Source organism: Anolis carolinensis, chromosome 4 (genome assembly GCF_035594765.1).
Source record: "Anolis carolinensis isolate JA03-04 chromosome 4, rAnoCar3.1.pri, whole genome shotgun sequence".
Taxonomy (NCBI): domain Eukaryota; kingdom Metazoa; phylum Chordata; class Lepidosauria; order Squamata; family Dactyloidae; genus Anolis; species Anolis carolinensis.
In genome coordinates, this window is record NC_085844.1 from 76,796,529 (window position 1) to 76,823,954 (window position 27,426).

Below are 27,426 nucleotides of genomic sequence, written 5' to 3' on the forward strand. Positions count from 1 at the left end.
GTGCGGAGATAAGAGCTGTGTTGACAAGATGGATGTTCCTGTTTTCTCATTCTTCTGGATCAGTAATTGACTGGGCACAAGGAGTATTGAATAAGAAGCACTGGGCCATCAGGAACTAGGCACCCTTAGCAATTGTTTCGAAACATAGTAGAGTCTCACTTATCCAACATAAACGGGCCGGCAGAACATTGGATAAGTGAAAATGTTGGATAATAAGGAGGGACTAAGGAAAAGCCTATTGAATTTATTTATTATTTATTTATTTACAGTATTTATATTCCGCCCTTCTCACCATGAAGGGGACTCAGGGCGGATCACATTGTACACATATAAGGCAAACATTCAATGCCAGATAACATAGAACAGAGACAGACACAGAGGCAATTTAAACCTTCTCCAGCTTCCAGCTTCTTGAGGGTATGCTTGATTCCGGCCACAGGGGGAGCAGCTGCTTCATTGTCCACTGCAACGGCAACTTCCTCATTCCAACAGCGGCTGGGTGATTTTTTTTATGGTGTCGTATATTAGCCTCCCCACATATAAGTGGTACCTAAATCTCCTACTTGATAGATGCAACTATCTTTCGGGTTGCTTAGGTCAACAATGAGCAGGGGCTATTTTTTATTTTAATTGTCGGGTGCTCACCCTGACACGGGCTGGTCTTGAACTCATGACCTCTTGGTCAGAGTGATTTATTGCAGCTGGCTGCTAACCAGCTTGTGCCACTGCCCGGCCCCAAATGTCAAATTGCATTATGATTTTACAAATTAAGCACCAAAACATCATGTTTTACAACAAGTCAACAGAAAAAGCAGTTCAATAAAGGGTAACGTTATGTAGTAATTACTGTATTTACGAATTTAGCACCAAAACATCACAATGTATTGAAAACATTGACTACAAAACATTGACCACTAAAAATTGAGTAAAATAAAGATAGAATTGCATAAAATGAACTTACAGTAACAACCTTGCCAGAAGTTAAATCTGTAAAAAGTTCAGTCCTTGCTGCCTAGAGAAATAGCTGTAGATCTGGGTGGGAGGCAGACTGCGTTAGAGGCAGACTCCAGCATGTTGGATAAGCGAAGATTGGATAAGTGAGACTTTACTGTATGTGTTGTTCAAGTTAATGTTTGAATACACTTTTGTTTTGCCTTCCTTGTAATTTTTGACTGAGGTGTTACTTCTTTACATATAGATTCCTGTGGTAGGGTTGATTTTCATTTGATTGGACCTAAAATTCTTTACAGTGAATAACACCATAAGTATTTCAATGGATTAGGGTCAAAGCTACAAAGGTAGAATGGAGAGTGAATACATATTGTGTAACTTTTCCCCCCAATGGTACTTTCTCATTTAACATAGCATACAACACACGTCATAAGTTTACTTATCAGTCATAGGTGAAAAAAGAAGACAGATATTCTGTGTACGAAATAAGGAAATCAGGAGGTTGGATGTGGCATAAGAGAGTAATTTCCAGCTGTTTTATTTAGGAGCACAATCAATGGCATCTTGTCTCTGGGACAACTGGATAACCTACTGCTGGGCTGCTGTGACCTATTACCATTGGCAGGAGATACAATGATTGCTAGGAGCAGTCTTGGCTGGTTCTCCAGAAGCCACCGAGAAACACAGCTGCTGGCTTTCAGTGGGCACAGCCCTCCATTTGAGGTGATGGTGGTATTTCGGTGGCTTTCCCAGACAGAACCACTGGCGCCACTATCTTTGGAGTGAAGTTTAGAGTAAACAAATAACAGGATTAATGTAGTTTCATTAACAGCGTAAGAGGACAGCAAGTCTAAGAGGTATGTGTAGTCAACTGCTGGGACTGTTGATCTTTTTATTTTATTTTTTCCAGAAAAAAATTAATATTGTGAGTTTCAAGCCTTGCTTTATTTACATAAACCATTTATATATCAAGGCAGACAGCTTCACATCTTTGAAATGTATTATCCTGCTGGATTAATCTTTTCACATGCTAACCACATTACAAGTAAACATTTTCTTACTCTCCTTTGCATGAATGTGGCTAAAAGCTTCCTTGTCGTTTTTATAGTTACAGCGCTTTAAATGGCTCTTTCCCCCTCTTTTTTTTTACATGGTTAGGCACCATGCCAGCTTTACTGCTAAATTACAGCAGAGAAAAATACTCCAAAGGGTTTGATTAAATTTCTTGCTTCTCCCCATGAGCAAGCAAGACAAGACAAATTGGCGTTGGTAAAACTACAAATAAGATGGTTACGAACAGCACAGATTACAGACTTCCCCTTTTGTAATGTTATAAATAAATGCAACCGTTTGTAATTGTAATTACCCCTTATTGAAAAACACAAAACTAGACAAATGTTAGTGTACAAGGAGATGTATAATTGAGGAAATACCTATCTGTTAATGAAGTTCTTCCTTGCTTTACTTCTTCATATATATATAGATGTGTGCTCAGAGCTCTCCTCCTCATTGCATTTTCTTTTCTTTTGTCCACTGTTTTCCTGGTATGATTTTCATGTGTCACACATTCAGATTGTACGCTCTTCAGCTTTTCCCTGCAATAAATGATGGGTTATTGTTTGCCCTCTGTGCACATTCAGATGGTATTGTATCCCTAGCCTCAAGCTCTGAGTCAGAGAAGAATGAGTCCATATATTACTGGGCTGCTGGGGAATGAGAACAGATTTCCAAACCATGATGTTGAACCTGAACTTAGTGATCTAAGGTAAGAGTCGTGTTATTTTTTTGGACTACATCACCCAGAATCCCATAGCTGACATAGCCACCAAAAACCTGACTTTTCCAAGCTCTCAAATTATGGAAGAAGAAATGTTGCCTTGGATTCATTTGCTGTCTGTTGTTGCTACGCAGCCAAGAATTTGTTGGCCCAGGGAACCCAAGTGCAAATTGGATCCCCTTGGGCTAGCCTCAGACCAAGTCCCAATTACATCTGATTGATTGCGTGAAAAAAAATATCCCTGCCGATTTTAATTGATGCTGATTGCTCTTTTTCTTCCGGTTTTGAACCTTTATTGGGGGTAATGCCAAATAACATTGCAAGATTGTTAGTAGCCTGTGAGTTTGTGTGTGAAAGAGTTTGCATGCAGACATTGAAAGAGCAGAAATAATAATGAGTAGTATTATGCAATCAAATTAATGAGGAAAATAATTTCCCCCAAAATGGAGACTTGCTGTCTTATAATAGATTTTAGAATACACTCTGATTTCATAAGTAAATAAAGAAAGGGTGGCCAAGAGTAGTCTGACATATTTTGGACTTTTGGGATTGCGAAAGCAGTAAAGTTTTGTGTGTGTGTGTGTCAGGAGCAACTTGAGAAAGTGCAAGTTGCTTATGGTGTGAGAGAATTGGCTGTCTGCAAGGACATTACCCAGGGGACGATCAAATGTTTTTGGTGTTTAACCATCCTTGTGGGAGGCTTCTCTCATGTTCCAGAATGGAGCTAGAGCTGACAGAGGGAGTTCTCATCCACACCCTCCCCAGGTTGGATTCAAACCGGCAACCTTCAGGTCAGCAACCCACCTTCAAGTCAGCAGTCCTGCTGGCACAGGGGGTTCAACCCATTGTGCCACCAGGGGCTCCATCAGTAAAGATGGAGGCACAGTACAAGGCATTGCTTAAGAATTAATAACAGGCTGGGAGGAGTTAATGTCCTGAGGTATGTGTAGAGGGCCATTAATTGCAGCTATATACGAGGGCTATCCAGAAAGTACATTACGTTTTGGAATTAAAAATGAACAAAGTATAGGAGAAAACATTTACCATATGCAGTTGAAAGCCACACCCAAATACCACATCTCATGTAGTTGCCATTCAAATCTAGGCACTTACCATAACGATAAAGGAGCTTTGCAACTCCTTCCCCACTAAATTCTGTTGCTTGTCCTCAACCAGCCGGTCACCCCTTCCGCAGCTGCGCAGCGTTGCCAGAACGCTGCGTTGCCAGTCACGCCCCCATTGTAGGAAACAAGTGGTTGAGGAAACAAGTGGCAGAATTTAGCCTGCCACATTTGGACTCTCACTTGTACAACAACAACAGCTTTATTTCTTGCCCGCCTCTCTTCACGTCTAGAGGCAGGTTACAGCATTACTAAAACATGAACAAAAATCATTTTAAAACACTCTGTAAAATATGCACATTGAAACATAACTCCATAAAATACATATCAAAATACACAAAAACAAAAATGTATTCATGTTTGATCCATTGTTGTTACCAGATGCCTGGTTATCATAGCAACGGTTTATTGGTTATTTCAGCCGACCCTTGGGAACATCTTCTTCGAAATGCCACTTAATTTAAATCTCCATTTTTCTCTCTAGTGGCAACACAGTGGAGGGGGTGGGGAAGTGTGTGTGTAAAGAAAAGGAGTAGTTACAGAGCAGGACAAAGTCAGTCTTTCGTGGACAGTCTAGCAGGAAAAGATGATCTTCAATGAAAATGAATTGCAATGCCAAATAAAGAAAAGGGAGAAAAAACATAATCAAACCTTGTATTCTGACACTCAAGAAAGGTGTGTGGGGGGGGGGGGCAAGAAAAAAACCCAGATGGGATCCATAAAAACATAACAAAATTGGGACTTTTGCATCCTTAGTTTAGCAAATGAGCAAAATCACAGTTGTGGTTCAGGTCAACATAGATTCAAAACTGCAGAGCAACCAATTAAATATCACATGGACATGAGCTAGAATGGCCCGAATATGTGAATGGCAGGGATAGACAACTCTCTTGTTCCTGAGAGTAAGGAAGCCATTCTATTTGGAATCCTGGGCAAAAGTTTCACTAAGGCTAAGTGTCTCTTGGATTTATGCAACTAATACAGCCACTACACCCATATTGTATAGAAGAGTAAGTTCACCTTGGCATTTTTTATTTCTTAGATTTGAATTTGATTGAGGACAGCTTGACAATAGTAAAAACAATACAAAAATTGCACATATGGAGACACAAACACAATAATGCTTCTTATAAAACTTTAACAAATACATAGATATACCTCAAATACAATATTAAGGTCTCCAACATTAGAGTTCTTTTTTTATGAAGACGTTTTATGCCTGCCCAATGCTGCTTTCTTCCACATCCTCTGTCTAATCGGAAGGATTTTTTTTAACAGCAATGGCATTGGGAGATGAATTTGGGCTAGAGTAGTGGTTCTCAGCCTGGAGTCCCCAGATGTTTTTGGCCTCCAGCTCCCAGAAATCCCAGCCAGTTTACCAGCTGTTAAGATTTCTGGGAGTTGAGGACCAGAAATATCTGGGGACCCCAGGTTGAGAATCACTGGGCTAGAAGAACACAGACTTTCATTGTCAAATTACAACAGCATTTCTGCACTTAACAATGCAATAAATAAAACTTGCTAGCGTTGTTTAGTGGTTTGAATGTTAGACTATAGCACTGCAGAATATGGTCTGAATCTGTCATGGAAACCCACTGGATGACCTTGGGCAAGTCACACTCTGAGCCTCAGATAAAGGCAACAGGAAATCTCTTGACAGATTTGTCACAAGGTTGCCTTAATTGCTTTGCATAACATAAAAGCAAAGAGTTAATTTTTAAACAAATGTGGCTAGTGATAACTACCGTATATACTTGAGTATAAGCTGACCTGAATATAAGCCAAGGCACCTAACAAAAAACAGGGAAAACTTACTGATTGAGTATAAGATGGAGGTGGGAAATTCAGCAGCTACTGGTAAATTTCAAAAATAAGAATAGATACCAATAAAATTACATTAATTTGAGACATCAGTATGTTACATTTTTGAATATTTACATAAAACTGTAATTGCAGATAATAATGAGACTTTAATAAGATAAGACTGTCCAACTCTGATCTCTGATTGCCTTAAAAAAGGCCTGAAAAACTTGGTGTATACTCGAATACTGTATATACGGTAGTTACTTTTGTGACTTGGGTACAATGAATGAAATCTAATATTAGTTGCAACCAGAATAAACTCTGGATATTCCCAGAAAATTGTCAACACTCTGGCATGCAGAATTAATTGCATCTATAGGCATAAAATAAACGGGAGAAGATCTTTATGTTTGACAAAGCTAATTTTCTCCATGAATAAATAATGTATGTTAAATGGTAAAATACCACGTTTGGAACAATGTGTTGTGACACATCCGTTTTCCCTCTATGAAATAAACCATTTTAAAAAATGGAGGGGGAAATGCTGTTCTAACTGCAGAAGCTGTGAAGCAGACACTACTGTGTGGTAGTGTGATTGGTGGTGCATTTTAAAACTGGATAATATTCTTAATTTTTCTGCAAAAAGAACATCCTATGAAAAAGTGCATTCTTGCTGAGTGTTCTTGCATAATGTGTAATGCTCAGCTCATGGATTTGTGTGGCTTCACTTTTCGTTCATTTTGCCAAAGCAAATCTAGTTTCTTTTATTAGTTGTATAATGTTATCAGATACATCCTTGCCTTTGGGGAATAAACATTTATTGCTTTGCGGTTCTGCTATTACATTTTATGATATAGTTGAATCCTATTGGGACTCACTTTATCCTAAATCTAATTGTTAATCCAGCCTAAATTAAACACATAGGCTCATTGGGAACTCAGTATGTAAACTCTTAGGCAAGTTCTATTGATTCAGATGGTCTATTCTAGTTGGTATTATTAACCAGATTTAGTCTGTGATACTGTGACTCCTTGGTTTATTTATTTGTTATTTATTCAAGGCATTTATTTATCTCTTGACTCAGGTTCAACTGCAAACTATGTTAAATGTGTAGAATGCATCTGAAATATATTTTCTTTTCTGCTTTCAAATTACTATGCAGCAGTTCTGATCCAAATTGGTGTCCCAGCTGGTTTTATGTGAGGAGCCGTGGTGGTGCAATGGGTTAAACCCTTGTGATGACTGAAATACTGACCTGAAGTTGCCAGTTCGAATCCGTAAGACAGGCTGAGGTCCTGCCTGTCAGCTCTAGCTTGCAGGAAATGAGCAAAGCCTTCCAGCAGGATGGTAACATATCTGGGTGTCCCCAGGGCAACGTCTCTGTAGATGGCCAATTCTCTCACACCAGAAGTAACTTGCAGTATGTTCTCAAGTCGCTTCTGACACAATAAAAAATATGTGAGTGAAAATACAAAGAGATCTCCCCATTATTTAATGTAGTGTAGCGAGCCTCAATATCCGCTGGTTCCAGGACAAAGTCCCTTCCCCCAATGCATGCCGAAACCCATAGATGCTCAAGTCTCATTATATATAATGGTGAAGCAAAATGACTTCCTTATATAAAATGGTGAACTCAGATGAGTGCTAGAGTCGCTGAGGATCTGTGAAATCTACAGCAGGTTCTACAGCAGGTTTGCCTTTTGGAATCCTCTCCAAATATTTTCAAGGCATGATTGTTGAATCCATTGGTGCAGAACCAGTGAATGTGAAGGGCCAACTCCATGCAGGTCAATCTTAATTTCATATCTACAAAATAGGATTATAAGTCTTACTTTTCCATGAATAGGCTCAAAACGATATGCTTGATTTTTTTCCCCATCTGAACCTCATTGTTTGAGCAGTAACCTGGGGAGAGGTTGCGGGGGGGGGGGGGGGATTTAAAAGGGAGATAATGTGAGGAAAGAACCGCGGTCTTGATCCAGTTTGGGACTTTTCTTGTGTGTTTTTAACCAAAGCACTAGGAAATGGGGCCCAGGCTGTGGCGCAGGCGGGAGAGCAAGCCAGCTGCATCCAGCTGCAATGAATCACTCTGACCAGGAGGTCATGAGTTCGAGGCCCACTCAGAGCCTATGTTTGTCTTGTCTTTGTTCTATGTTAAAAGGCATTGAATGTTTGCCTATATGTGTAATGTGATCTGCCCTGAGTCCCCTTCAGGGTGAGAAGGGTGGAATATAAATGCTGTAAATAAATAAATAAATAAATAAATAGGATTGTATTATCTCCTGTACTGAAACACTGTTTGGGCTTTGCATGTCACAGAATTCAGGTTACAGAAACAAGAGACAGAAACCAAGAAGAAATCTTGGCTTGTCAGTCTTTGACTTGTCTTGGAAGCAACTATCAGTTTCAGATATAACAATCAACAAAACATAGCTGGAAGATCTGTGGTTGATTGTGGTTTTCACTAGAAGCACAACAGTCAGGCAATATTTACCAGTATATTGCCTTGTTAACTGTGAGTCAGAATTATCCAAGAATTGGCATGATATCTGAAAATTCCCATTGAGAGTTAATGCATATTCCCTGATGTTTGCAAGATACATGACCTAATAAGTATAGGATACTGATTAGTGATACGGTACATTTTTCACATTTCATACAAAAAGTCTTTCTTTTAGAAGATGTTCCTCTTTCTTCCTTTTCCTTTTCATGATATCATTTGAACAGGAGATGACTCATGTGGTGAAGTGCTGGGGACAATAGCTGCAATTCTTCTCCAGCATTGGCTTGGCACTCATGTACAGTATCTGAATTGGCAGTGGTGGAATCACTTTGTAATCCACTTAAACCATTCATAAAAGAATTAAGGCCAATGGCTCTTGGTCCAGCTGAAAGCAACCAAGCTAAAAGCTGGTCTATCAAGCGAGCTTAAAAGTCTCTCTTAACACCCATGCAAAATATGTTTCGCGATTCAAATAGCACACACAGTCCTTCCTACTGCTTTCTTTCCTGTCTTCTGAAGGTACTTTGAGTCAAAGGCCTTTTCACAAAATTTCAGACCATTTTTTTTCACAATGGTGTGTTGTGCTTGGCAGTCAGCGCTAACATATGATTCACATTCAGTTAGGTCAATGAGTAATGTACAACAGCCCTATTGTATATTCAGTGTAACCTCCAAAGTTTGCTGTCATCCTTTGGAGCCTTCAGATGTGTGTGATTTTCAGTCTCTTGTGTAATGTGGGTGATTGGATTAGAGAGGAGAACACAAGCTTCATAACTCAGTGGGACTGGACATATTTTGCAAGGTTCTTCTTCTAAAGGAGAAGAAGAAATTTTCCTGTCTGTCCCATCTGGAGTGTAGGATGTTGGAGAAAAATCCATGGTTTGGTGATATCTTCATTGAGATCAAGAATGACCAACTACAAATAGGACAGTAGATGTGTGCATTTTTTTCGTTAGTCCTCGTATTTTGGATCAAATTTGTTAAATTTGTATTTACGATGTGATATCCAATATGTGGGCATAGCCCACGCCAAAAATTTAAGAATCAAAACTTACACCATACTTTTTCGTTTTAGTTTTGTAAATCTCTGAAAGTTGGCTTCACATTTTATCATCATGAATGATAAATGTAAGTAGGTCAGTAAATTTCTACTTACTTGGTTTATGAAAGGGTTTATAATCAATTTTACATATTGAATCATAAGGGGAAAACTTGACGTTGCCCATCTAACTTTAGCACATGCTCACAGTATTCCACACTTACGATGAAATGCAGTACATTTCTGTTTAGACCACAGCATTTATTTACAAATGTACATCTCTCTAAATAAATGACCATGTACAATCATGTCCTCTCTTTTAGTGATGTGTCATTGATCCCTGAAGTAAGCCCTGGAAAGTTTTCAGCATTTCAACCTAAATATAAACATACAGTAGAGTCTCACTTATCCAACACTCGCTTATCCAACGTTCTGGATTATCCAACGCATTTTTGTAGTCAACATTTTCAATACATCGTGATATTTTGGTGCTAAATTAGTAAATACAGTAATTACTACATAGCATTACTGCGTATTGAACTACTTTTTCTGTCAAATTTGTTGTATAACATGATGTTTTGGTGCTTAATTTGTAAAATCATAACCTAATTTGATGTTTAATAGGTTTTTCCTTAGTGCCTCCTTATTATCCAACATATTCGCTTATCCAACATTCTGCCGGCCCGTTTATGTTGGATAAGTGAGACTCTACTGTACTTAGTTCTGATCTTCAAGGCGTTCCATGAAGGTTATGCTTTTTGATTTGATTTTTATCTCTATGCCAGAAAAAGCTTCACCTCCCAACTTTTGGCAGATCAGACTCTTGTAAAAGGCACAGAAACATATCTGTAAGGTCTTAACCAATTTTTATCATGGCATAAAGTGTGCTCACTAAAGCCAGATGGGTACAGGTGGAACTCTTCCTCTGCTACTTTCCAGGTCTCAGTGTATATGTTATAATACTTTTGTGGAAGCCAAATGACACAAGCTGTTCTTTGGCTTTTTCAAGAAATAGCCAGCCTGAGTTTTAAACAGATCAAGACTCATTTAGAATATAACTAAACATTGCCTACTTGGACACAAGACTCAGTCTTTTGAAACTGATGTTTTTTTATGGATGCACACACATATGTGTGTGAGTACATTGAAACATAAATAGTTGTGATATGATTTGAATTGTTGACCTGTGTAAAGGTTCCTCTCATATTCTGAGGCTTTTGAAAGTCAAAATAAGTTCTCTTTAGAAAAAGTGTTCCTTGAGTAGTTTGGACTGGAAGGCCCTTGTGGTCTCTTCCAACTCTATGTTTCTATTATTCTAAGTGTTGAAGAGGTTATAACACATGACTTTTTCACCTCCGTATCTTATATTTAACTTGGTGACTAGTTACTGGAAGATAAACATGGTTAATCCTCTTGATGTGTAGTTTAGTACTCAGGCTCCCCTTTCAGTATGGGCACTTCCAGACAACACCAAAATCCACTCCAAAGCGGGTTTAAGAAACCACCTTTGGCACGGATTCCCCCACCAAAAAACCCTGGCTTTTTGGGGGGTGTATCTATATGCCATCCTGGTAACTACTGGGTTGGCATCCAGCCACCTCAAAGCCCCCCAAAACAACCCTTAAAATAAAATTTAAAAAAGATTAAAGTAGTCCTTCAGTCCTTCTGGAACATACCAATGACGTGCGAGGAGGTGGGGGCAGAAGCGATCCCCCCGCTTCTTAATGTGTCAGTGGTCGTTCCAGGAAGCTCCAGAGAGGCCTAATGACAGCCTAGTTATGTTTCCCTTTCTTTCAGGCATTCTGGGGGGGGGGGGGGGTTTGGGAAGAGGGTGGGCACCATCTCACATCTTTGGGCTCCAGGAGCCTAAAAAGTGTGAGATGGATGTGTTGACTGACCCCTGTGTAGTAGCGAGACTAACAATGCATCAGTCCAAACAGGGCCCATAGCCCATGAGAACCGAGCCTTTCAAGAAGGCCTGGATCTAATTGGCTATCTAATTAATTTGGGACAAAGCAGGGTTTTGCTGCTTTGTCTCAAATTAATTCGCTTTTACCAGACATGTCCAATTTTGTGCCCTGACTGGATGGGCCCTCAGAGAAGGGTTGGATAAAAAGATAAGGTACAGTATTAAATCATATCAAAAAAAGGGAACCATCCCCTTCTCTGAATATTGTGGCAAAAGTTGAGAGCTTTTTTTGTGTGTCAGGAGTGACTTGAGAAACTGCAAGTCGCTTCTGGAATGAGAGAATTGGCCATCTGCAAGGACGTTGCCCAGGGGATGCCTGGATGTTTTTTTCGATGTTTTACCATCCTTGTGGGAGGCTTCTCTCATGTCCCCGCATGGAGCTGGAGCTGATAGAGGGAGCTCATCTGCGCTCTCCCCGGGTGAGATTCGAACCTGGTAGCTTGCAGATCAACAGCCCAACCTTCAAGTCACAAGGCTTTAACCCACTACGCCATTCATAAACTGTTAAAATTATGATACCAATATGGTTAAATATTGGTGCAGAGCAGTAAAAATGCAGAAGACTAGGGGTTTATGTGAGCAGAGGTAAAAAGGAAATAAACAATAAGACAAAATATCCAGCCTCCCTTTCCCTTTAAAAAGTCATGCGCATAAAATAAACATCAGAGACGTCAAAATAAACTAGCAAAATATATTTACTCACAATCTTGTATGATGATGGTCATACAGATAAAAACATCTTAGTTCCAAAAGAAAAAACAGTTCAGGATACTACATTTCTCTTAACAAACAGGAACATCAGCATGGTGGAGAGCTTAGTCTGTCCTATAAGAATCTAAAAGATGCATGGATCTTCTCTACTCTCTTGGCGCTCCTTCAAGGAGCAGTGCTAAAGAACTGCCAATTACCTTCAAAGGGACTCAGAAAGTTCAGATGTGGTGCTGTGATGGAGCGAGTAAAAAGGTCAGTGAATCTTTTGAAATGTTACGTTTTAATTACTAATTTTTAAGTGTTGTCCTTAATGCCTATTTGTTATGATGTAATTTTAGCTATGTGATGTCTAATTTGGTGCATTATCTCACTATTATTTTATGTTCTTGTTTAATATGTTTTATTTGATTTATGTTGTTTTTTGGTTGCACTTTGCAGCATTGAATGGTTGCTGCTATTTGTTGTGAATCGCCCAGAGTCCCCAAGGGGAGATAGGGTGGAATATAAATAAAGTACTATTGTTATTATTATTATTATTATTATTATTATTATTATTATTATTATTATTATTATTATTTTATTATGACACAGCAAACAAGATAGATATGCTGGATTTCATATCACAAAATCACAAGTCGAACACTTCCCAAGTGTCTAGGACTGTGTGATGTAGTTTCGGATGATGCGTGCAGATCCCAGCAGGGTGGCCTTTTGCAGTTGGCAGATCGTAATTTTGTCAATGTCTATTGTTTCCAAATGCCGGCTGAGATCTTTTGGCACGGCACCCAATGTGCAGATCACCACCGGGACCACCTGCACTGGTTTCTGCTAGAGTCTTTGAAGTTCAATCTTGAAGTCCTGAGTTGTTATTATTATTATTATTATTATTATTATTATTATTATTATTATTATTATCTACACAACAAAATTAGTACACAGCAAACAAGATCACTATGTTGGCTGTTGTATTTGATCACACATCGGACACTTCCTAAGCATCTAGGATTATGTGATGTATTGGCGAATAATGTGTGCAAATCCATTTTGGGTGGCCTTTTGCAGCTGACAGATGGTAATTTTGTCAGCGCCCATTGTGTTTAAGTGCAGGCCAGGGTCTTTAGGCACTGCATCCAGTGTACCAGTCACCACCGGGACCACCTTTACTGGCTTGTGCCAGAGTCTTTGCAGTTCAATCTTTAAATCCTCATATTGTGTCAGCTTTTTGAGTTGCTTCTTGTCAATCCTGCTGTTGCCTGGGATTGCAACATCAATGATCCATACTTTGTCCCCCCACCCCACCCCACTATTATGAGGTCAGGAGTATTGTGCTCCAAAAATCTGTCAGTCTGAATTCAGACGTCCCAGAGTATTATATTTTATTATTATTATTATTATTATTATTATTATTATTATTATTATTATCATCATTATTACTATTATTATTATTATTGTTGTTGTTGTTGTTGTTGTTATTATTTCATTATGACCCAGCAAACAAGATAGATATGCTGGATTTCATTATTATTATTATTATTATTATTATTATTATTATTATTATTATTATTATTATTAATATCTTTTAGGTTCTCTCAGAACCGACTAAGCTTTCACCTTTCACCACTCCATTCAGAGAAGAGGATGACTCCTTTGTAATAAGAGTTAAGGTATAGTATTTACATTGACCTGTGGATAAGTGGAGTCAGGTTTTGGTGTTTTTTGACAAAAAAAATTCTAGACTTATATATGAATATATACAGCAATCTTTTTATTTATTTTTCTAATGCACATTAATTGTTTTTCAGATTGTGGGAGAAGAAATCCTTGAACATGTAACAAAATTTAAGGAGGATTTTAGCTGGCTTTGTAGTCTAACCCCGAGCATGAAATAAGTAAACAAAAAGGTAATGATTTCATTATTAGAGAAAGGAAATGAAAACAAATAACTAGTTCAAATAACTAGTAACCCTAACCCAAGCCCTGACTTCTGACTTAAACTTGCTTTCTGTTTTTTTCTTTTTTGGGGTGCATCTACACTGTAGAATTAATGCAGTTTGACACTATTTTAACTGTCATACCCTTGGGATTTGTAGTTTGGTGAGGCACCCGCATGCTTTAGCAGAGACTGCTAAAAACTTTGATTCCATAGCATCAAACAATGACAGTTAAAGTGTGGTGCACTCCCAGTCTTGCTTACTGGCTAGTCCCACAAATACTGGTTCCCAGCTCTTGGTTGACCTCAAACAGATTACTCATGGCCCGGTCCAAAGAAATCTTGCTTCTACTGAATTTGGTACAGTCTAGGAAATCTTGTGATTCTCAGCTGGAAATAAGCCGTGGCTATCAAATAAATCTAGAGCACTATTCTAAAATAACGAGGACATGGCTATTGAAATTTGACAACAAATGAAATACAGCTGTATTCTTCAGCCTATTTCAACATTGCTTCATAATAACTGAAGCTGGGGCAACACACACATGCAAATACATTAATGTAGTGGCAGAGATGATGGAGATTTCCTTCCTCCTCCCATCACCACCCCCAGAATACTTTTGAAATAAAATGCATTCCATTTTTATCTGTCTCCCACAGCACTTTATTACCAGACTTTAATAAGATACTTCTCAACGTGAATTGCTAAGTTTAGTTTGAAAAGGCTGTGATATTCAATGCATTTTGAGCAGTTTCTTCTTTTTGTAGCAAGAGAGAGTATATATACTCTTTTCCTCCAGCAAAGGCATGCATTTACCTGTTCCATCTTTTGGAACGGACAGTGGGGAGTGTGCTTTTTAAAATACATCCGAAAGGAATGAACATGATATACAGAATGTCATTTTAAATGGATGAGGTGAGAAACAAATTGAGAGCCAATCATTCCTTTTTATGCTGTGTATCATTTTCCAGATTATGAACTAACAGCATCACATCAGTCCCTGAAATAATGGAAAAGAGAGGGTTCTATATTAGCCTTTTCTTTAACCTCTATGTGAAGTTGCTGGGTGAAATGAACCAGGACCTCCATTTTGTTTTGCCTTCTGATACTATATCCACACTACAGAATTATTGCAGTTTAACACCACATTGATTGCCATATCTCAGTGCTATGCAGTAGGTTAAACCCTTGTGCTAGTTGGACTGCTGACCTGAAGGTTGGGTTGCTGACCTGAAGGTTGCCGGATCTAATCCGTGAGATGGGGTGAGCTCCTGTCTGTCTGCTCTAACTTGCGGGGACATGAGAGATGCCTCCCAGCAGGATGATAATACATCCGGGTGTCCCCTGGGCAACGTCTCTACAGACGGCCAATTCTCTCACACCAGAAGCGACTTGCAGTATGTTCCCAAGTCACTTCTGACATGATAAAAAGTGGTATAGAATGGTGTATTGACATCGCAGAATTATAGCAGTTTGACACCACATTGACTCCCATTTCTCATTGTTACGGAATGCTGGGATTTATTTATAGCTTTGTGAGATATTTACCTTTCTCTTTCAGCAAGTTCTGGTGCTATAAACAACAAATCTCAGTATTGCATAGGATGGCATCATGGTGTCAACATACTATAATTCTGCAATGTGGATAATCTCTGAGTGTCCACATGTTGAATTGTTGCCTGGAAAAAGTAATGAAATAGAATGGGTAAGAAAGAACTAATAAACAAGAACAGCATCCTGAATAGACAGAGGCTTTGAATATGGTTTTTCAAGCAGTTCTATAGGGGGTTGCCCTCAAATGAAATAATAGGTGACCAGTTTGTGGATATTCCTTGGTCTAGCATTGGCAAGGGTGTTCCAGATGAATTCCATACCATTTTCGAAGTCCAGCTGTTTTCTCAGAGTGACAGGGTTTTTTTGGCAAGAATAGTTTGGACACAGCGATCAATGCTCGATCAATGCTTGAGACCTCCTAACTGAATTGCCGTAACTCTTTATGTAAAGGCTGCTTTTGAAGATGACTCAGAAGCACCTCACCAAAAACCTTATCACCCTTTATTGTTATAGCATTATCATTCCACTTTCATTGCTATGGCATCCATGTGCTTCTGCCCTACTGTTCATTAGTATGATTTATATATTCCTACACAAAAGTACCATATTTACTCGAGTCTAATGCTCACCTTTTTTGGTTAAATTACATCATTAAGATTGAGGTGCACATCAGATTCAATGGTGCATTAGCATTGCACACCTTAACCCATCTGCACTGTTGAGCAACAGATCCCAGCTGGAGACAGAGGAGGGAGATTTTCCCTAAGACAAAACTGCTGGGAAGCTGATGGCAGCCACAAAAAGACTGGTGGGAAAGCCAGATGGAGAGGTGCGACTTCCCACCAGCCTTTTGGTGGTCACTACCGGTTTCCTTCCAAGCTTGACAGAGGGCAAAACTTCCCATCAGCCTTTTTGTGCCCACCACCATCTTGCATTATATTTGACAACAAATCAAAATTCAAAATTGAGGTGTGAATTACATTTGATGTAATGTAATACACACCTCATTATACTTTAGGAAATATGGGTAAGTCCAGTTTAGTTCAATGGGACTTATTCCACATAAAAGTGGAAAAGATTACAGCCTTACTGGAGAATACATTCCTTGAACAGAGCAGAAAATAGATTCAAAGAAATATGGGGAGTATAGGGCTGTAATTTTTTTTTCAGAATTGAGGCTGCTGGGTTTATGAACTAGCTATTCCATTCTGTAGATGCCACAGAAATATAATGTGCAGATTTGATAAATGTGGATTTAATATGTGTGGGTATGAATGAAGCCTCCGGTGGCTCAGTGTGTTAAAGCACTGAGCTGCTGAACTTGCAGACCTTAAGGTCCCAGGTTCAAACCCGGGAAGCAGAGTGAGTACCCGCTGTTAGCTTCAGCTTCTGCTAACCAAGCAGTTCGAAAACATGCAAATGTGAGTAGATCAATAGGTACCGCTTCGGCGGGAAGGTAACAGCATTCCATGCAGTCATGCTGGCCACATGACCTTGGAGGTGTCTACGGACAACGCTGGCTCTTTGGCTTAGAAATTGAGATGAGACCATCCCCCAGAGTCGGACACGACTGGACTTAATGTCAGGGGAAACCTTTATCTTTTTCATGAATGAATTGAATGGATGGATGGATGGAAGGAAGGAAAGAGAGCTAGTAATTTTGGAGACACCTTTCAAATATTAAGGCCTACAATGACTAACTACCTGCTTGCTGAATTGTAATTAAAAGTTGCTAATGAGACCTGAAATGGTTGACCTGCCTGGTAAACTGTGATAAGAACTGTGACAGTGATAGGAGAAATGTTTACATTAAGTTAAGGAAATGTTTACAACTGTTAAGAAGGAAGTCAACACAAGGCCAACACTAATCAAGAAGAATCAACATCCGGCCCAGGAAAGTGAGATGGAGCCAGGATGGAAGACGTCTATCATTCATTTACAACTTGTGGACAACATCAACAAAATATTGCTATATAAGTGACCTTATGGCAATCCAGAAATGACAGACAGAGACACTGTTCACCCGCTATGCTCTACTCCATTGGGAAGGAGAGAGATAGTGTACATTTGGGCTTCCTTTTCTCATGGGAAGAGGAAGGAGTGCATTTTGGAGTCATGATACGTGTTGCAGGGAGTCAGTTCGCTTTATATTTGTAAGCCACCCCGAGTCCCCCTGGGGAGATGGAGGTGGGGTATAAAATTAAAATAATAATAATAATAATAATAATAATAATAATAATTATTATTATTATTCTGCTGTATGGAAAAAAGGGGTCTGATTCTTGGCATTTTTCTTAGGGAAAAGGATACATTTGGAGTTTTGAAGTTTTGGCATTATGGAAGTTTTGGAGTTTTGCGTTGGCAGGCCGCAGGGAAAGCGAGGCCTGGCCTAAGCAGGTGCTTCTCCAAGGAGGGAAAAAGGATATGGTAATATCTGGATGCATGATGAATGTATGTACATGTGTATGAATGCTGAGTGAAAGTGTAACCCCCCCTTTATCTGTTTCTTAGCCAATGTAACTGTAGGTTGTTTGTAAATCCACTGTAGTTGCATAGAATCTGTATGTCTGTATATCTAATGTTGTTTGTGTAATAGTTCTGATATACCCTTTCAACTAAAATTGCAATAAATGAACCTATGCTTTAAAGTTATTGAAAAGTTATTCATTCCCCACATAATCATTCCTCAAGATTTTTTTTTAATCTTGAGGAATAATTATGTGGGGAACTTAAAGTACCATGAGTTAAACTGAATGAGGTGTTTAATTTCCCCAACACATGTACAAACACATTTGTATACATATATGGGATGGAGAGGTTGTGCAGTTACTGAAGGAAAAGAGAAAGAAAGGGAACAGGCTGAGCGAGCCCAATGAGGAAGTCATGTAATAGGACACATAATTACAAAATAAAATGTGGAAGGTTATTGGTAAGTAGTATGTGAATATACTTATATCTGCATGTCTGCCAGGAACTAAAATAACGTGAACTAAAATAATCCTATATAGTGAACGTGGTAGGAACATCCTTTTGTACTTAGGTGATTTCAGGGTAAAGAAACTGAGTGGCTTTCAAGATCAATTTGAGTTTGTAATAAAATGAGTTGGTATGTCATTAATGGGGTCAAACTGGGATAGGATACTGCACACTGGAACTAGGATATAGTTCTTGTGTGGATTCAGCCACTGTTGTGTTGCATCTTTCCAAAATTATTTTTGTTGCATCCTGCGGTATAGCTATGTCATGTGAAATTCAAACAGTGCTCATTGATGGCAGATGTTCAGGTTATTTTTGCTTAACGAAAGATGAAATAGAAGTTGAGGCATTTTGATATATTTAAATAGACTCTGTTCCAAATAGGTTTGTATCTCAGTAGTGTTCATTTCTTCCTTAATAAGTGCCCATTGTTGGTTAGTTGGAAGTGCAGCAAGTTTGTTAGATCATAGATGTATGACGCTTGGCGAGAACATAATAAATCCTTTTTCCATACACAAGACCCAAACATCTCTTTTCTTGGCAGAATTTTAAATTTTATTTTAGGAAAAGGAGAAAGCAAAATATGTAAATAGCAATATGTTAATGTTCTAAAATAAATATGTAGAAGATCTTTCTCACAGTCAGCTTCTAGAAGTTTTCAGTTTTCATCAGGAAGAGGTCAGAAATTCAAAGTTCCCAGAGAGTCAAAAATGGCTTTATGTTTCATACCAGACACCCCTTGTACTTCTCCCCAAAGGATAAGTAATAGATAAGTCCCAGCTGTCCTTGGTTGCTAATTCTTCTACTGTGGCAACTGTAGGCTGACACATGGGATGCAAATGGATGTTTAAACTTCTGAGAAACACAGAGAAAAAGACATTTCTGAAGTTCTTATGTGTATTTTTTGAGCCTGGTTCATTTTCATTTGTTGCCGCTCCTGCCCAAGTGATAAAGACATAGTTTATGTGAGGGAACTTGGTGAACTCATTTTGCCCTGGACTGAAGTTATGGTGGGACAATGTCAGTCAAGTAGGAACAAGCTTTGGGAGATAGCTTGGTTTTTCCAGAAAAAGCATTTTTATTCTTTGATTCAGATGTGTAGAAAAGAAGCATCTGGAAGAAAGCATGCTGAGAAACAAGAAGGGAAACTAAATTATCTAATGGACAAACAAACAAAATTTCCAACCAAGCCTACTTCTGAATCAACCAAGAAAACTCATTCAGCATACTTGACTATGCCACTTCAGGGAAGAACAAACACATTTCATAGAACCAGATGTTGTATATCATTATATTTGATTAGGTAAAGTAAAGGTTTTCCCCGACATTAAGTCTAGTCGTGTCCGACTTTGAGAATTGGTGCTTATCTCCATTTCCAAGCTGAAGAGCCGTTGTTGTCTGTAAACACCTCCAAGGTCATGAGGCCGGCATGATTGCATGGAGTGCCATTACCTTCCCACTGGAGAGGTACCTATTGATCTACTCACATTTGCATGTTTTCGAATTACTCTGTTAGCAGAAGCTGGGGCTAACAGCGGGAGCTCACCCCACTCCCTGCATTTGAACCACTAATCTTTTGGTTAGCAAGTTCAGCAGCTCAGCTGTTCAATCCGCTGCATCACCGGGGATTACTGCTCCCCAAATCACCAGCCTGCAAATTCTAGGCGTTACTACTCTTCACAGACTCTTAGGCAGCATGGGCAGGGGCCACATGGACTTGAGGATTTAGGGAATAATGACTTTTCCAAACTCTGCATAAAACATTGGGCTGGATGAAACATGAAGGTCAGTGGTCCACTATTAGGAACTTTGTGTGCACAAGCACATAACATTCACTCACATAGCTAATAGCACAATGCAGAGATTAGGACTAAATAAATACCTCCAGAGTAGATCTAGGCAAGTCAGCTAAATCAACTGAAACACTTGTTACAAAGAATGGCAATATCTCACAGTTCCCATGTCTCTTTCCAAGTATAACTATAGCTGATTTTTTTATCTTCAACATGAAGCTCGGTTTCTTTCAACTGTTATAAACTGCCTTGAATTCCAGAGTAGAAACACCATAAGTGGGGTATAAATAAATATAATACCAATAATACAATAAAAGTTTTTCACTAGTATTTAATTTTCCTGTAATAGCCAACACAAAGGATACCAAAGGTCATTTGTATACGTAATTCTACACACACCTTTTGATATGATTCGTGGTACAGAAAAGAAAGCAGGCATTTTTAAACTGAACAGGCATCCTACCTAATGTTAGTTTTATATTTAAGTCAGTGAAAGGTATGTCTTTTTTTCAGTTTCCCTTTTTAATTGAATTTTATAATCATAATCATAACAGCAGTACTTCCCTTCCTTTAACATTTACCTTCCAAATCTTCCTATTATTTTTCCCTCCCTCCTCAACCACAGTATATTTCTACTAATCTTGCAGGTCCACATCAAAGAAAAAATACAAAGACTTTACCAGTGGCTGAACCTGCAATGAAAGGTATGTCAATATGATGAGCTACAAAAGCTTTCAAGCCAGTTGCCCTACTTCTGTGTTGATAGCTTATGTGATCTGATACTGCAGTGGCAAATTTGTAATAGCCTTCCTGCTTTCTCTGCTCTAATTTCATGGAGAGTTTCCCCACTCTTGCTTGGAGAATACAGTCCTAGATCTTCAGTTCATATAAATGCTGCAATTCACGTTCATATTTTCTTTCAAACATTATATAATCTGTTGCATTTGATGTTTTGTAATTATTACTTATATTCCATGGTGTAGTTCAACTACTATGAATCTAACACTTGCAGAAACTTCATTTTCAATGTTGTGTAAATATCAATCTGGCATCTGCTTCTTCAAGCCATTCTGCAAGCTTTCAAGTCAAAGCATTAGTGACTTCACTGGATTAGATGGCCAAATAGAGCCCACAAAATTCAAGAGAAAAGGGATGATACTGAAGTGAGGCTTCTTCTTCTTCTTCTTCTTCTTCTTCTTCTTCTTCTTCTTCTTCTTCTTCTTCATCTTCTTCTTCTTCTTCTTCTTCTTCTCTCTCTCTCTCTCTCTCTCTTTTGTAAAATAGACTTTTTCTAGGAAAATATGCAAGGAAATAGCCATTAAGAACCCTTCCCAAGCATTGGAGTTGCTATTGGATGTGAGGGTGATGGAAATGTTAACTTGCTCTCATATTCGAAGTCAGAAAGCAGGGTCTCAGTAGTTCAGATGGGATCTACAATCATGTTTTCCATTCCTAATCTACTCTTAAATATGGCTAAATCTGGATTTAACTCATTTTCCTCAAAGGTAGAACATTCAAAACTTTCTTTCTCCACAATTGCTAACTCTTTCATATTATTCTATCTTTGTGTCTACATGTCCGGGACTGCATTTACACAGAAATGCAAATAAAACAAACTTAAACAGAGGGCTATCTCTCTTAAACTATCAACATGGGTGAAGAAAAGGGTGATTAAAACTTATGGAGGGATAACTAATCCATGCTTACTGACCTCATCAAAGATCCCTAAGACTGGTATTAGCATTAAAGAGCAAAAGGGCTTGAAAAGGTGAACCGCTACATGTTTTTGGAGGACTTTGCAATCAACTTAACTTCAAATGTGCTTTAATTACTAATGCATTGGGTCATTGACTTCGACAATGACAACAAGACTATCACTTTTACCTTAATTAGCTTCATTGAGAAATGTGCTGGCACATTTCAGCTCTTGGTAAATAGAGCGGCTTTCTAATTAAAAAAGAAAAACAATCCACAAAAACTGCACTCAGATTTGCATGGGAAACTACAAGACAGAAAAGGTGACTGAAAAGTAAGGTTCTGAAGTGCACACATTCTTCTCTATAAAATATATACTTAATTATCTTAGGTATTGTAAGAGAACATAGTACAAATGTTATCCTGTAACAGGAAAGCAAATGGTTCAGGCTTGGCTGCAATGGCTGGAAGCAAATGAAGACAGTAACATGATTGGTTTCCACTCCTTTGGGTCTTTGCAAAGCAAACAAGTCTGTTTTACCTTCTGTGAATCCACAGCTGTAGAAGTTTGGCTGGATTCTAGTATCTGGTACTATATTGTATTTTCTGTTTTCCTTCCAAGATTTAGATCTTCCAACATATATTTCTAGAACAGTGTTTCCCAATTTTTTTTTTAACCAGGGACCACTTTGACCAGGGACCACATTAATCTGGGACCACTTTGACCAGGTACCACTCTCCAACGTTAGTACCAAAAGGGTTACAAATTAGTTTTTGGTCAACTTTTGATTTGGTTTGGTTATTTGGGGTGCTGATTCAGAAAATTGCATTGGATAGACCACATCAGCTCTAATTTTTGATACAGAACATATGCCATCCAATAATTGCCATCTGCTGGTCCACAGAAAACCATATTTAATCATGTAGAGCACCCCAAATAACCCCAGGAAGAGGCCTAAAAACAAAGACACCAAGGCCCCACTTCCAGGTGCCACATGGAATGGCTCCGCTCAGGGGGAGGGAGGAAGAGGAGAAGCAGCAGTCAGGAGGCTTGTTGTGCCTTTTGTGGGTAGTCAGCCTCTCCCCTCTCAACATCCCCGTTGCCTCAGCACTACAAGAGAATTTCATGAGACCAGTCCCTCTCGTTACAACAGTGTAGTAACGGTGAGGCTGCGGATGACATTTTAGTTCTTGGAGACCACTGATGGTCCATGAATCACAAGTTGAGAACCACAGTTCTAGAAGAACTAGGCTGCTAAACGAGTCAGGGGAAGAGGGACTTGGTTGTGGATACAAGAGTATATCTTCAAACATCATATAATGACCATATAATGGACATGGTAGAAGACAAAAAGAAATACTAAATTGTGAATGATTAGCTATTTTTATCACCCAAAATTATGGTCCTTCTATTTATACTCCAAATTGCTACTCTGAATTGCCTGTTTAATGTACTTAGTAGTAAAGCCAACTTAATTACTACACATATTATGCAACTACCATGTTTCCCCGAAAATAAGACAGTGTCTTTTATTAATTTTTGCTCCCAAGGATGCGCTAGGTCTTATTTTCAGGGGATGTCTTATTTTTCCATGAAGAAGAATTCACATTTATTGTTGAACAAAAAATGAACATTATATACTGTACAGTAGTTGTCATAACAAACCAGCATAACCAGACAAACTGTAAATCCTATCAAGAATTTCTTGTTATTACCATTATTTCCATGTACAACACTCTATGGTATGTACATTTACCGATCCTGCATGCTCTGGGGTTCTGTTCATTGGGCATGCTTCCAAACAAAAACTTTGCTAGGTCTTACTTTCAGGGGAAGCCTTATATTTAGCAATTCAGCAAAACCTCAACTAGGTCTTATTTTCCGGGGATGTCTTATTTTCAGGGAAACAGGGTAGTAGTATACACTGGTGGTTTCATATGCCTTCTATGGACATAAAATGGAATAGTCTTCCAAGCAAACTCTCTTCCAAATCTTGGTTTGTGTTGAACTTATGATTTTATCTGCACCTGAAATGCTTTGCAAAAGCATACATGGGTTTAGGGAGGGGGTGTTCAGAAGGAACAGATTGACAGCTGCCATATCTGCTTTGCAGGGTGAGTCAGCTACAGATTGGGAATTGTCCCCCACCCCACCTCTTCCTTCAGTATTGGTAGGGCCTATTTCTCTATAGAAATCTCATTGGCGTTTCACGTTGTAATGAAGAACAATGTTTGAACAGACAAAGGAGCTTCTAGTTTATTATTGTGCTGTCCTGAACTAGGACTAGATGCTGGGAAAAATGGTAATTCACAGTGTGAATTCTTCTCTTCCCGTGATGTGGGCTAAAGCTCAACCCCAACCATGTATATATTGCCTGAAATACAATGGTGCACATTGTAAGAAAAGCACAAATTATAGTATTCCCCCCCTTTTTCAATAGCCAAGTAATTACAGGCCTTTCATTAAAAATAAGAAGAATAAGAATACAGTTCAAATAGACTCAACAGACTAAATTGTATTGTGGGAAGTAGTCAATAAGGTTAGTTTGCAAACTGTAAATTTTTAAAAAGCAACAATGTTCTCCAAGTGTTGCCTTGCAAACCAAACCCAAAGATTTCTGTGATTCCCTATAACGGAAATACAGAGCAAACACCATCCTCCGCCTTTACTATGACATGCTACACAGGGTTGTTACAGGTTTAATAATGTTCACGGAAATGGAAAGCACAGAATGTCTTTTGTAAATGATTCTTTTCCACAAGGGGGTTTATCATCCAAAGAGAAAAGTTGGGAAATGTTTCCCCTCCTATCTTAGCCTGTGCGAATGTCTCTGTTCCCCATCTTTGCTGAGCTTTGGGGAGTACTCAGCTAGTATGTTTTATTGTATTGGGAAAAGAGAGGCAGAAATCCAAAAGAGACTGAGAAATTGTAGGAGGGTGAGGGATAAAAGAGGAAGGGATATCTCAAACAAGCAAGTTAGGCGTTTTGATTCAATATTCTGATATTCTTATCGAGGCTTTCCAGCGTGTGGCACGAATGCAAAGTGCAAAGAATGAGGAGAAAGTGACAAACATGTATCCATGTCTTTCTAGCTGCACAATGATCCCTCCTACTCCTCCAAATATTTTCAGTATTATGGTGCAAATAAAAAGCTGAGAAAAATTATAGGCCAGTGTATTTTAGACTTCAACAATAGAAAGGATTTTTTTTAAGCCTACAACTCTCTGTCTTAATTTATTGAACCTAAGCCAGATTTACTCAATTAAGATAATACACTTCAAGGTTAACTATCATTTGCTGTTACTTACATAACCTATTGTATGATTATGTAAATTTCAGAAACGGAACACTACTAGAGTGTCTTAATTACAGGCAAAAAAGGGGAGAGAGTGTCATTTAAATATGAATAAGTGAATTGTTGCTTGTATTTCCTGCTCACTGTGCTAGATCTTTAATGTGCAGTAAGAAGACAGGTTGTCTGGATTGATTCCTTATCTTTCCCCTTTGTAAGCACATATATCTCACGGTAGGTTGAAAAAAGTAAAACCAATAGAACAATAGTAGAATAATAAAAAGCTTGGACAACTGATTTTAGCTACTTGCTGTATTAATAAAAGAAGAATGTTGCTGTAATTCCATGTTTAACTACTATTAATATATAGGTTTTTATTCTTTAAAAATCTGGAATTGCATATATATTTGTTTAATCAATGGAACCACATTTATTTTCTTTACAAATTACTTTGTTAAGGAGATGCTGGGAAACTGAGAATTAAAAGTTGAATTCTGCATAAACATAGTTTCCCCGTGAAATTCACTGCTTCAAAAACAAACAAACAAACAAACAAAAAAGGACTACAGTATTCCCTCACTACTTCGCTGTTCACTTTTCGCAGATTCGCTGTTTTGTGTTTTTTCAATAAGCTCTAAAAGACTATTATAAATCGTAAAAAAAAAATACAATTTACAGCCTAAGGAAGGGAGGAAGGAGAAGCCAAAGGGAGAGAAAAGGAGCCCAAGCAGCAACGGGAGGAGAAGGAGGCGATTTATCAACACATGATTGGTTGATAAAGACTTAAAATAGTGTATAACTACTAAAATAATGTATAAATATTAAGATAAATATAGTGTCCCTACTTCACATATTTTCACTTATTGTGGGTGGTCCTGGAACCTAACCCCAGTGATAAGTGAGGGAACACTGTATACCAATTCTGAACTTTTGGCTCTGTAGGAGTTTTAGGGATCATCCTAACCACTAAGGTCAATTTGGAACTAGTTTGGCAGAAACCTGTTTCGCTGTGCAGTTGACTTGGCTGCCATTTCTGGAACAGATTTGAGACCAGGAAGGTGATTACATTAACTATGGAAGGTGGCCTCGAACTGGTTCCAGAATCCGTGGTATCCATGACTTGACAAATGCCAGAGAATGGGGCCCCGCATCCATTTCCAGGCAAGATGTACACTAGTTCTCTGAAACTATAAGAGATGGAAAAAAAGAACTCTTGCATGTACTGTTGACAGTCGAGGTAATCTATTACCTGTCCCAGCGGATCAGTTAGCCCCCTGCTCCTCAGTCATGTGTTTTGGGCATTTTTGGCAACCCCTTCCTTTGCTTTCTGAATTTTAAAAAGTGCATCAGTATGGTGTGCATCTACAATGTACCTCTTATTCTGGGGAACCATGAGTTCTGGTTTACATTACACCTGTGCTGCAGCTCATTAAATACCTTATTTTGGATTTTTCAATGACTTTTCTTGATGTGCCTTAATGTTCAAAACCTACCCTACAACACGCTTTGGCAGTATACATTATCTAGCTTGTGCAAGTGGTCCGTATAGACGGGCTCTTAAACTTCAGTTCCCAGTAACTTGACTGTAGGCGATATTGGCCAGAATATGTAAGAGTTGAGGTCTCACAACACCTGAAAGACCAAGAAAGGTCTGAAAGGCTAAGAAACTCTAGATTAAATCCATGCAAAAATATTCTAAATCTGAAACTATGAAAGAGTTATGGCCTCTATGCCTTGCTTGTGTGCTTTCAGGAGGCATTCAGTTGGTTACTATCAGTCAGAAATTGCTGCTGAACACTGGGTTAGATAACAGTTGTAATTTGATCCATCTTCTTGTGCTCATGTTTAGGTAAGCATGCTGAGGGCCCTTCCAGACAGACCCTATATCCCAGGATGTGAACCTAAGTTTTCTGCTTTAAACTGGATTATATGAGTCCGTACTGCCAGATAATCTGGAATAAAAAGATTTGTGTGATTTCTGGTTCATATGCCAAAGTAACCTGGCTGGGTTGTTGTATGTATTCTGGGCTGTATGGCCATGTTCTAGAAGTATTCCCTCCTGATGTTTTGCCCACATCTATGGCAGGCATCTTCAGAGGTTGTGAGACATGGAGAAACTAGGCAAGGAAGGTTAATATATATCTATGGAGAGTCCAGGGTGTGAGAAGAGTTCTTTGTCAGTTGGAAGTCAGCGTGAATGTTGCAGTTAATCACCTTAATTAGCATTGGAAAGGTTTGTCTCTTGCCTGGAGGGCATCCTTTGTTTAGAGTCATTAGCCATCCCTGGAGCTCCTCTGCCCTCAGAGTGTT

At 38.7% G+C, this 27,426-nt stretch overlaps 1 long non-coding RNA gene across 1 annotated transcript; it reads left to right on the plus strand.

The window, feature by feature from the left end:
* The first annotated feature begins 1,662 nt into the window (after positions 1–1,662).
* Positions 1,663–25,951, plus strand: LOC134298969 (uncharacterized). The gene is made up of 7 exons (XR_010006112.1): positions 1,663–1,808; positions 2,592–2,716; positions 11,957–12,126; positions 13,458–13,538; positions 13,677–13,775; positions 20,776–20,832; positions 22,505–25,951. It is a non-coding gene; the product is annotated as an uncharacterized LOC134298969 (long non-coding RNA).
* Positions 25,952–27,426: the final 1,475 nt, after the last annotated feature.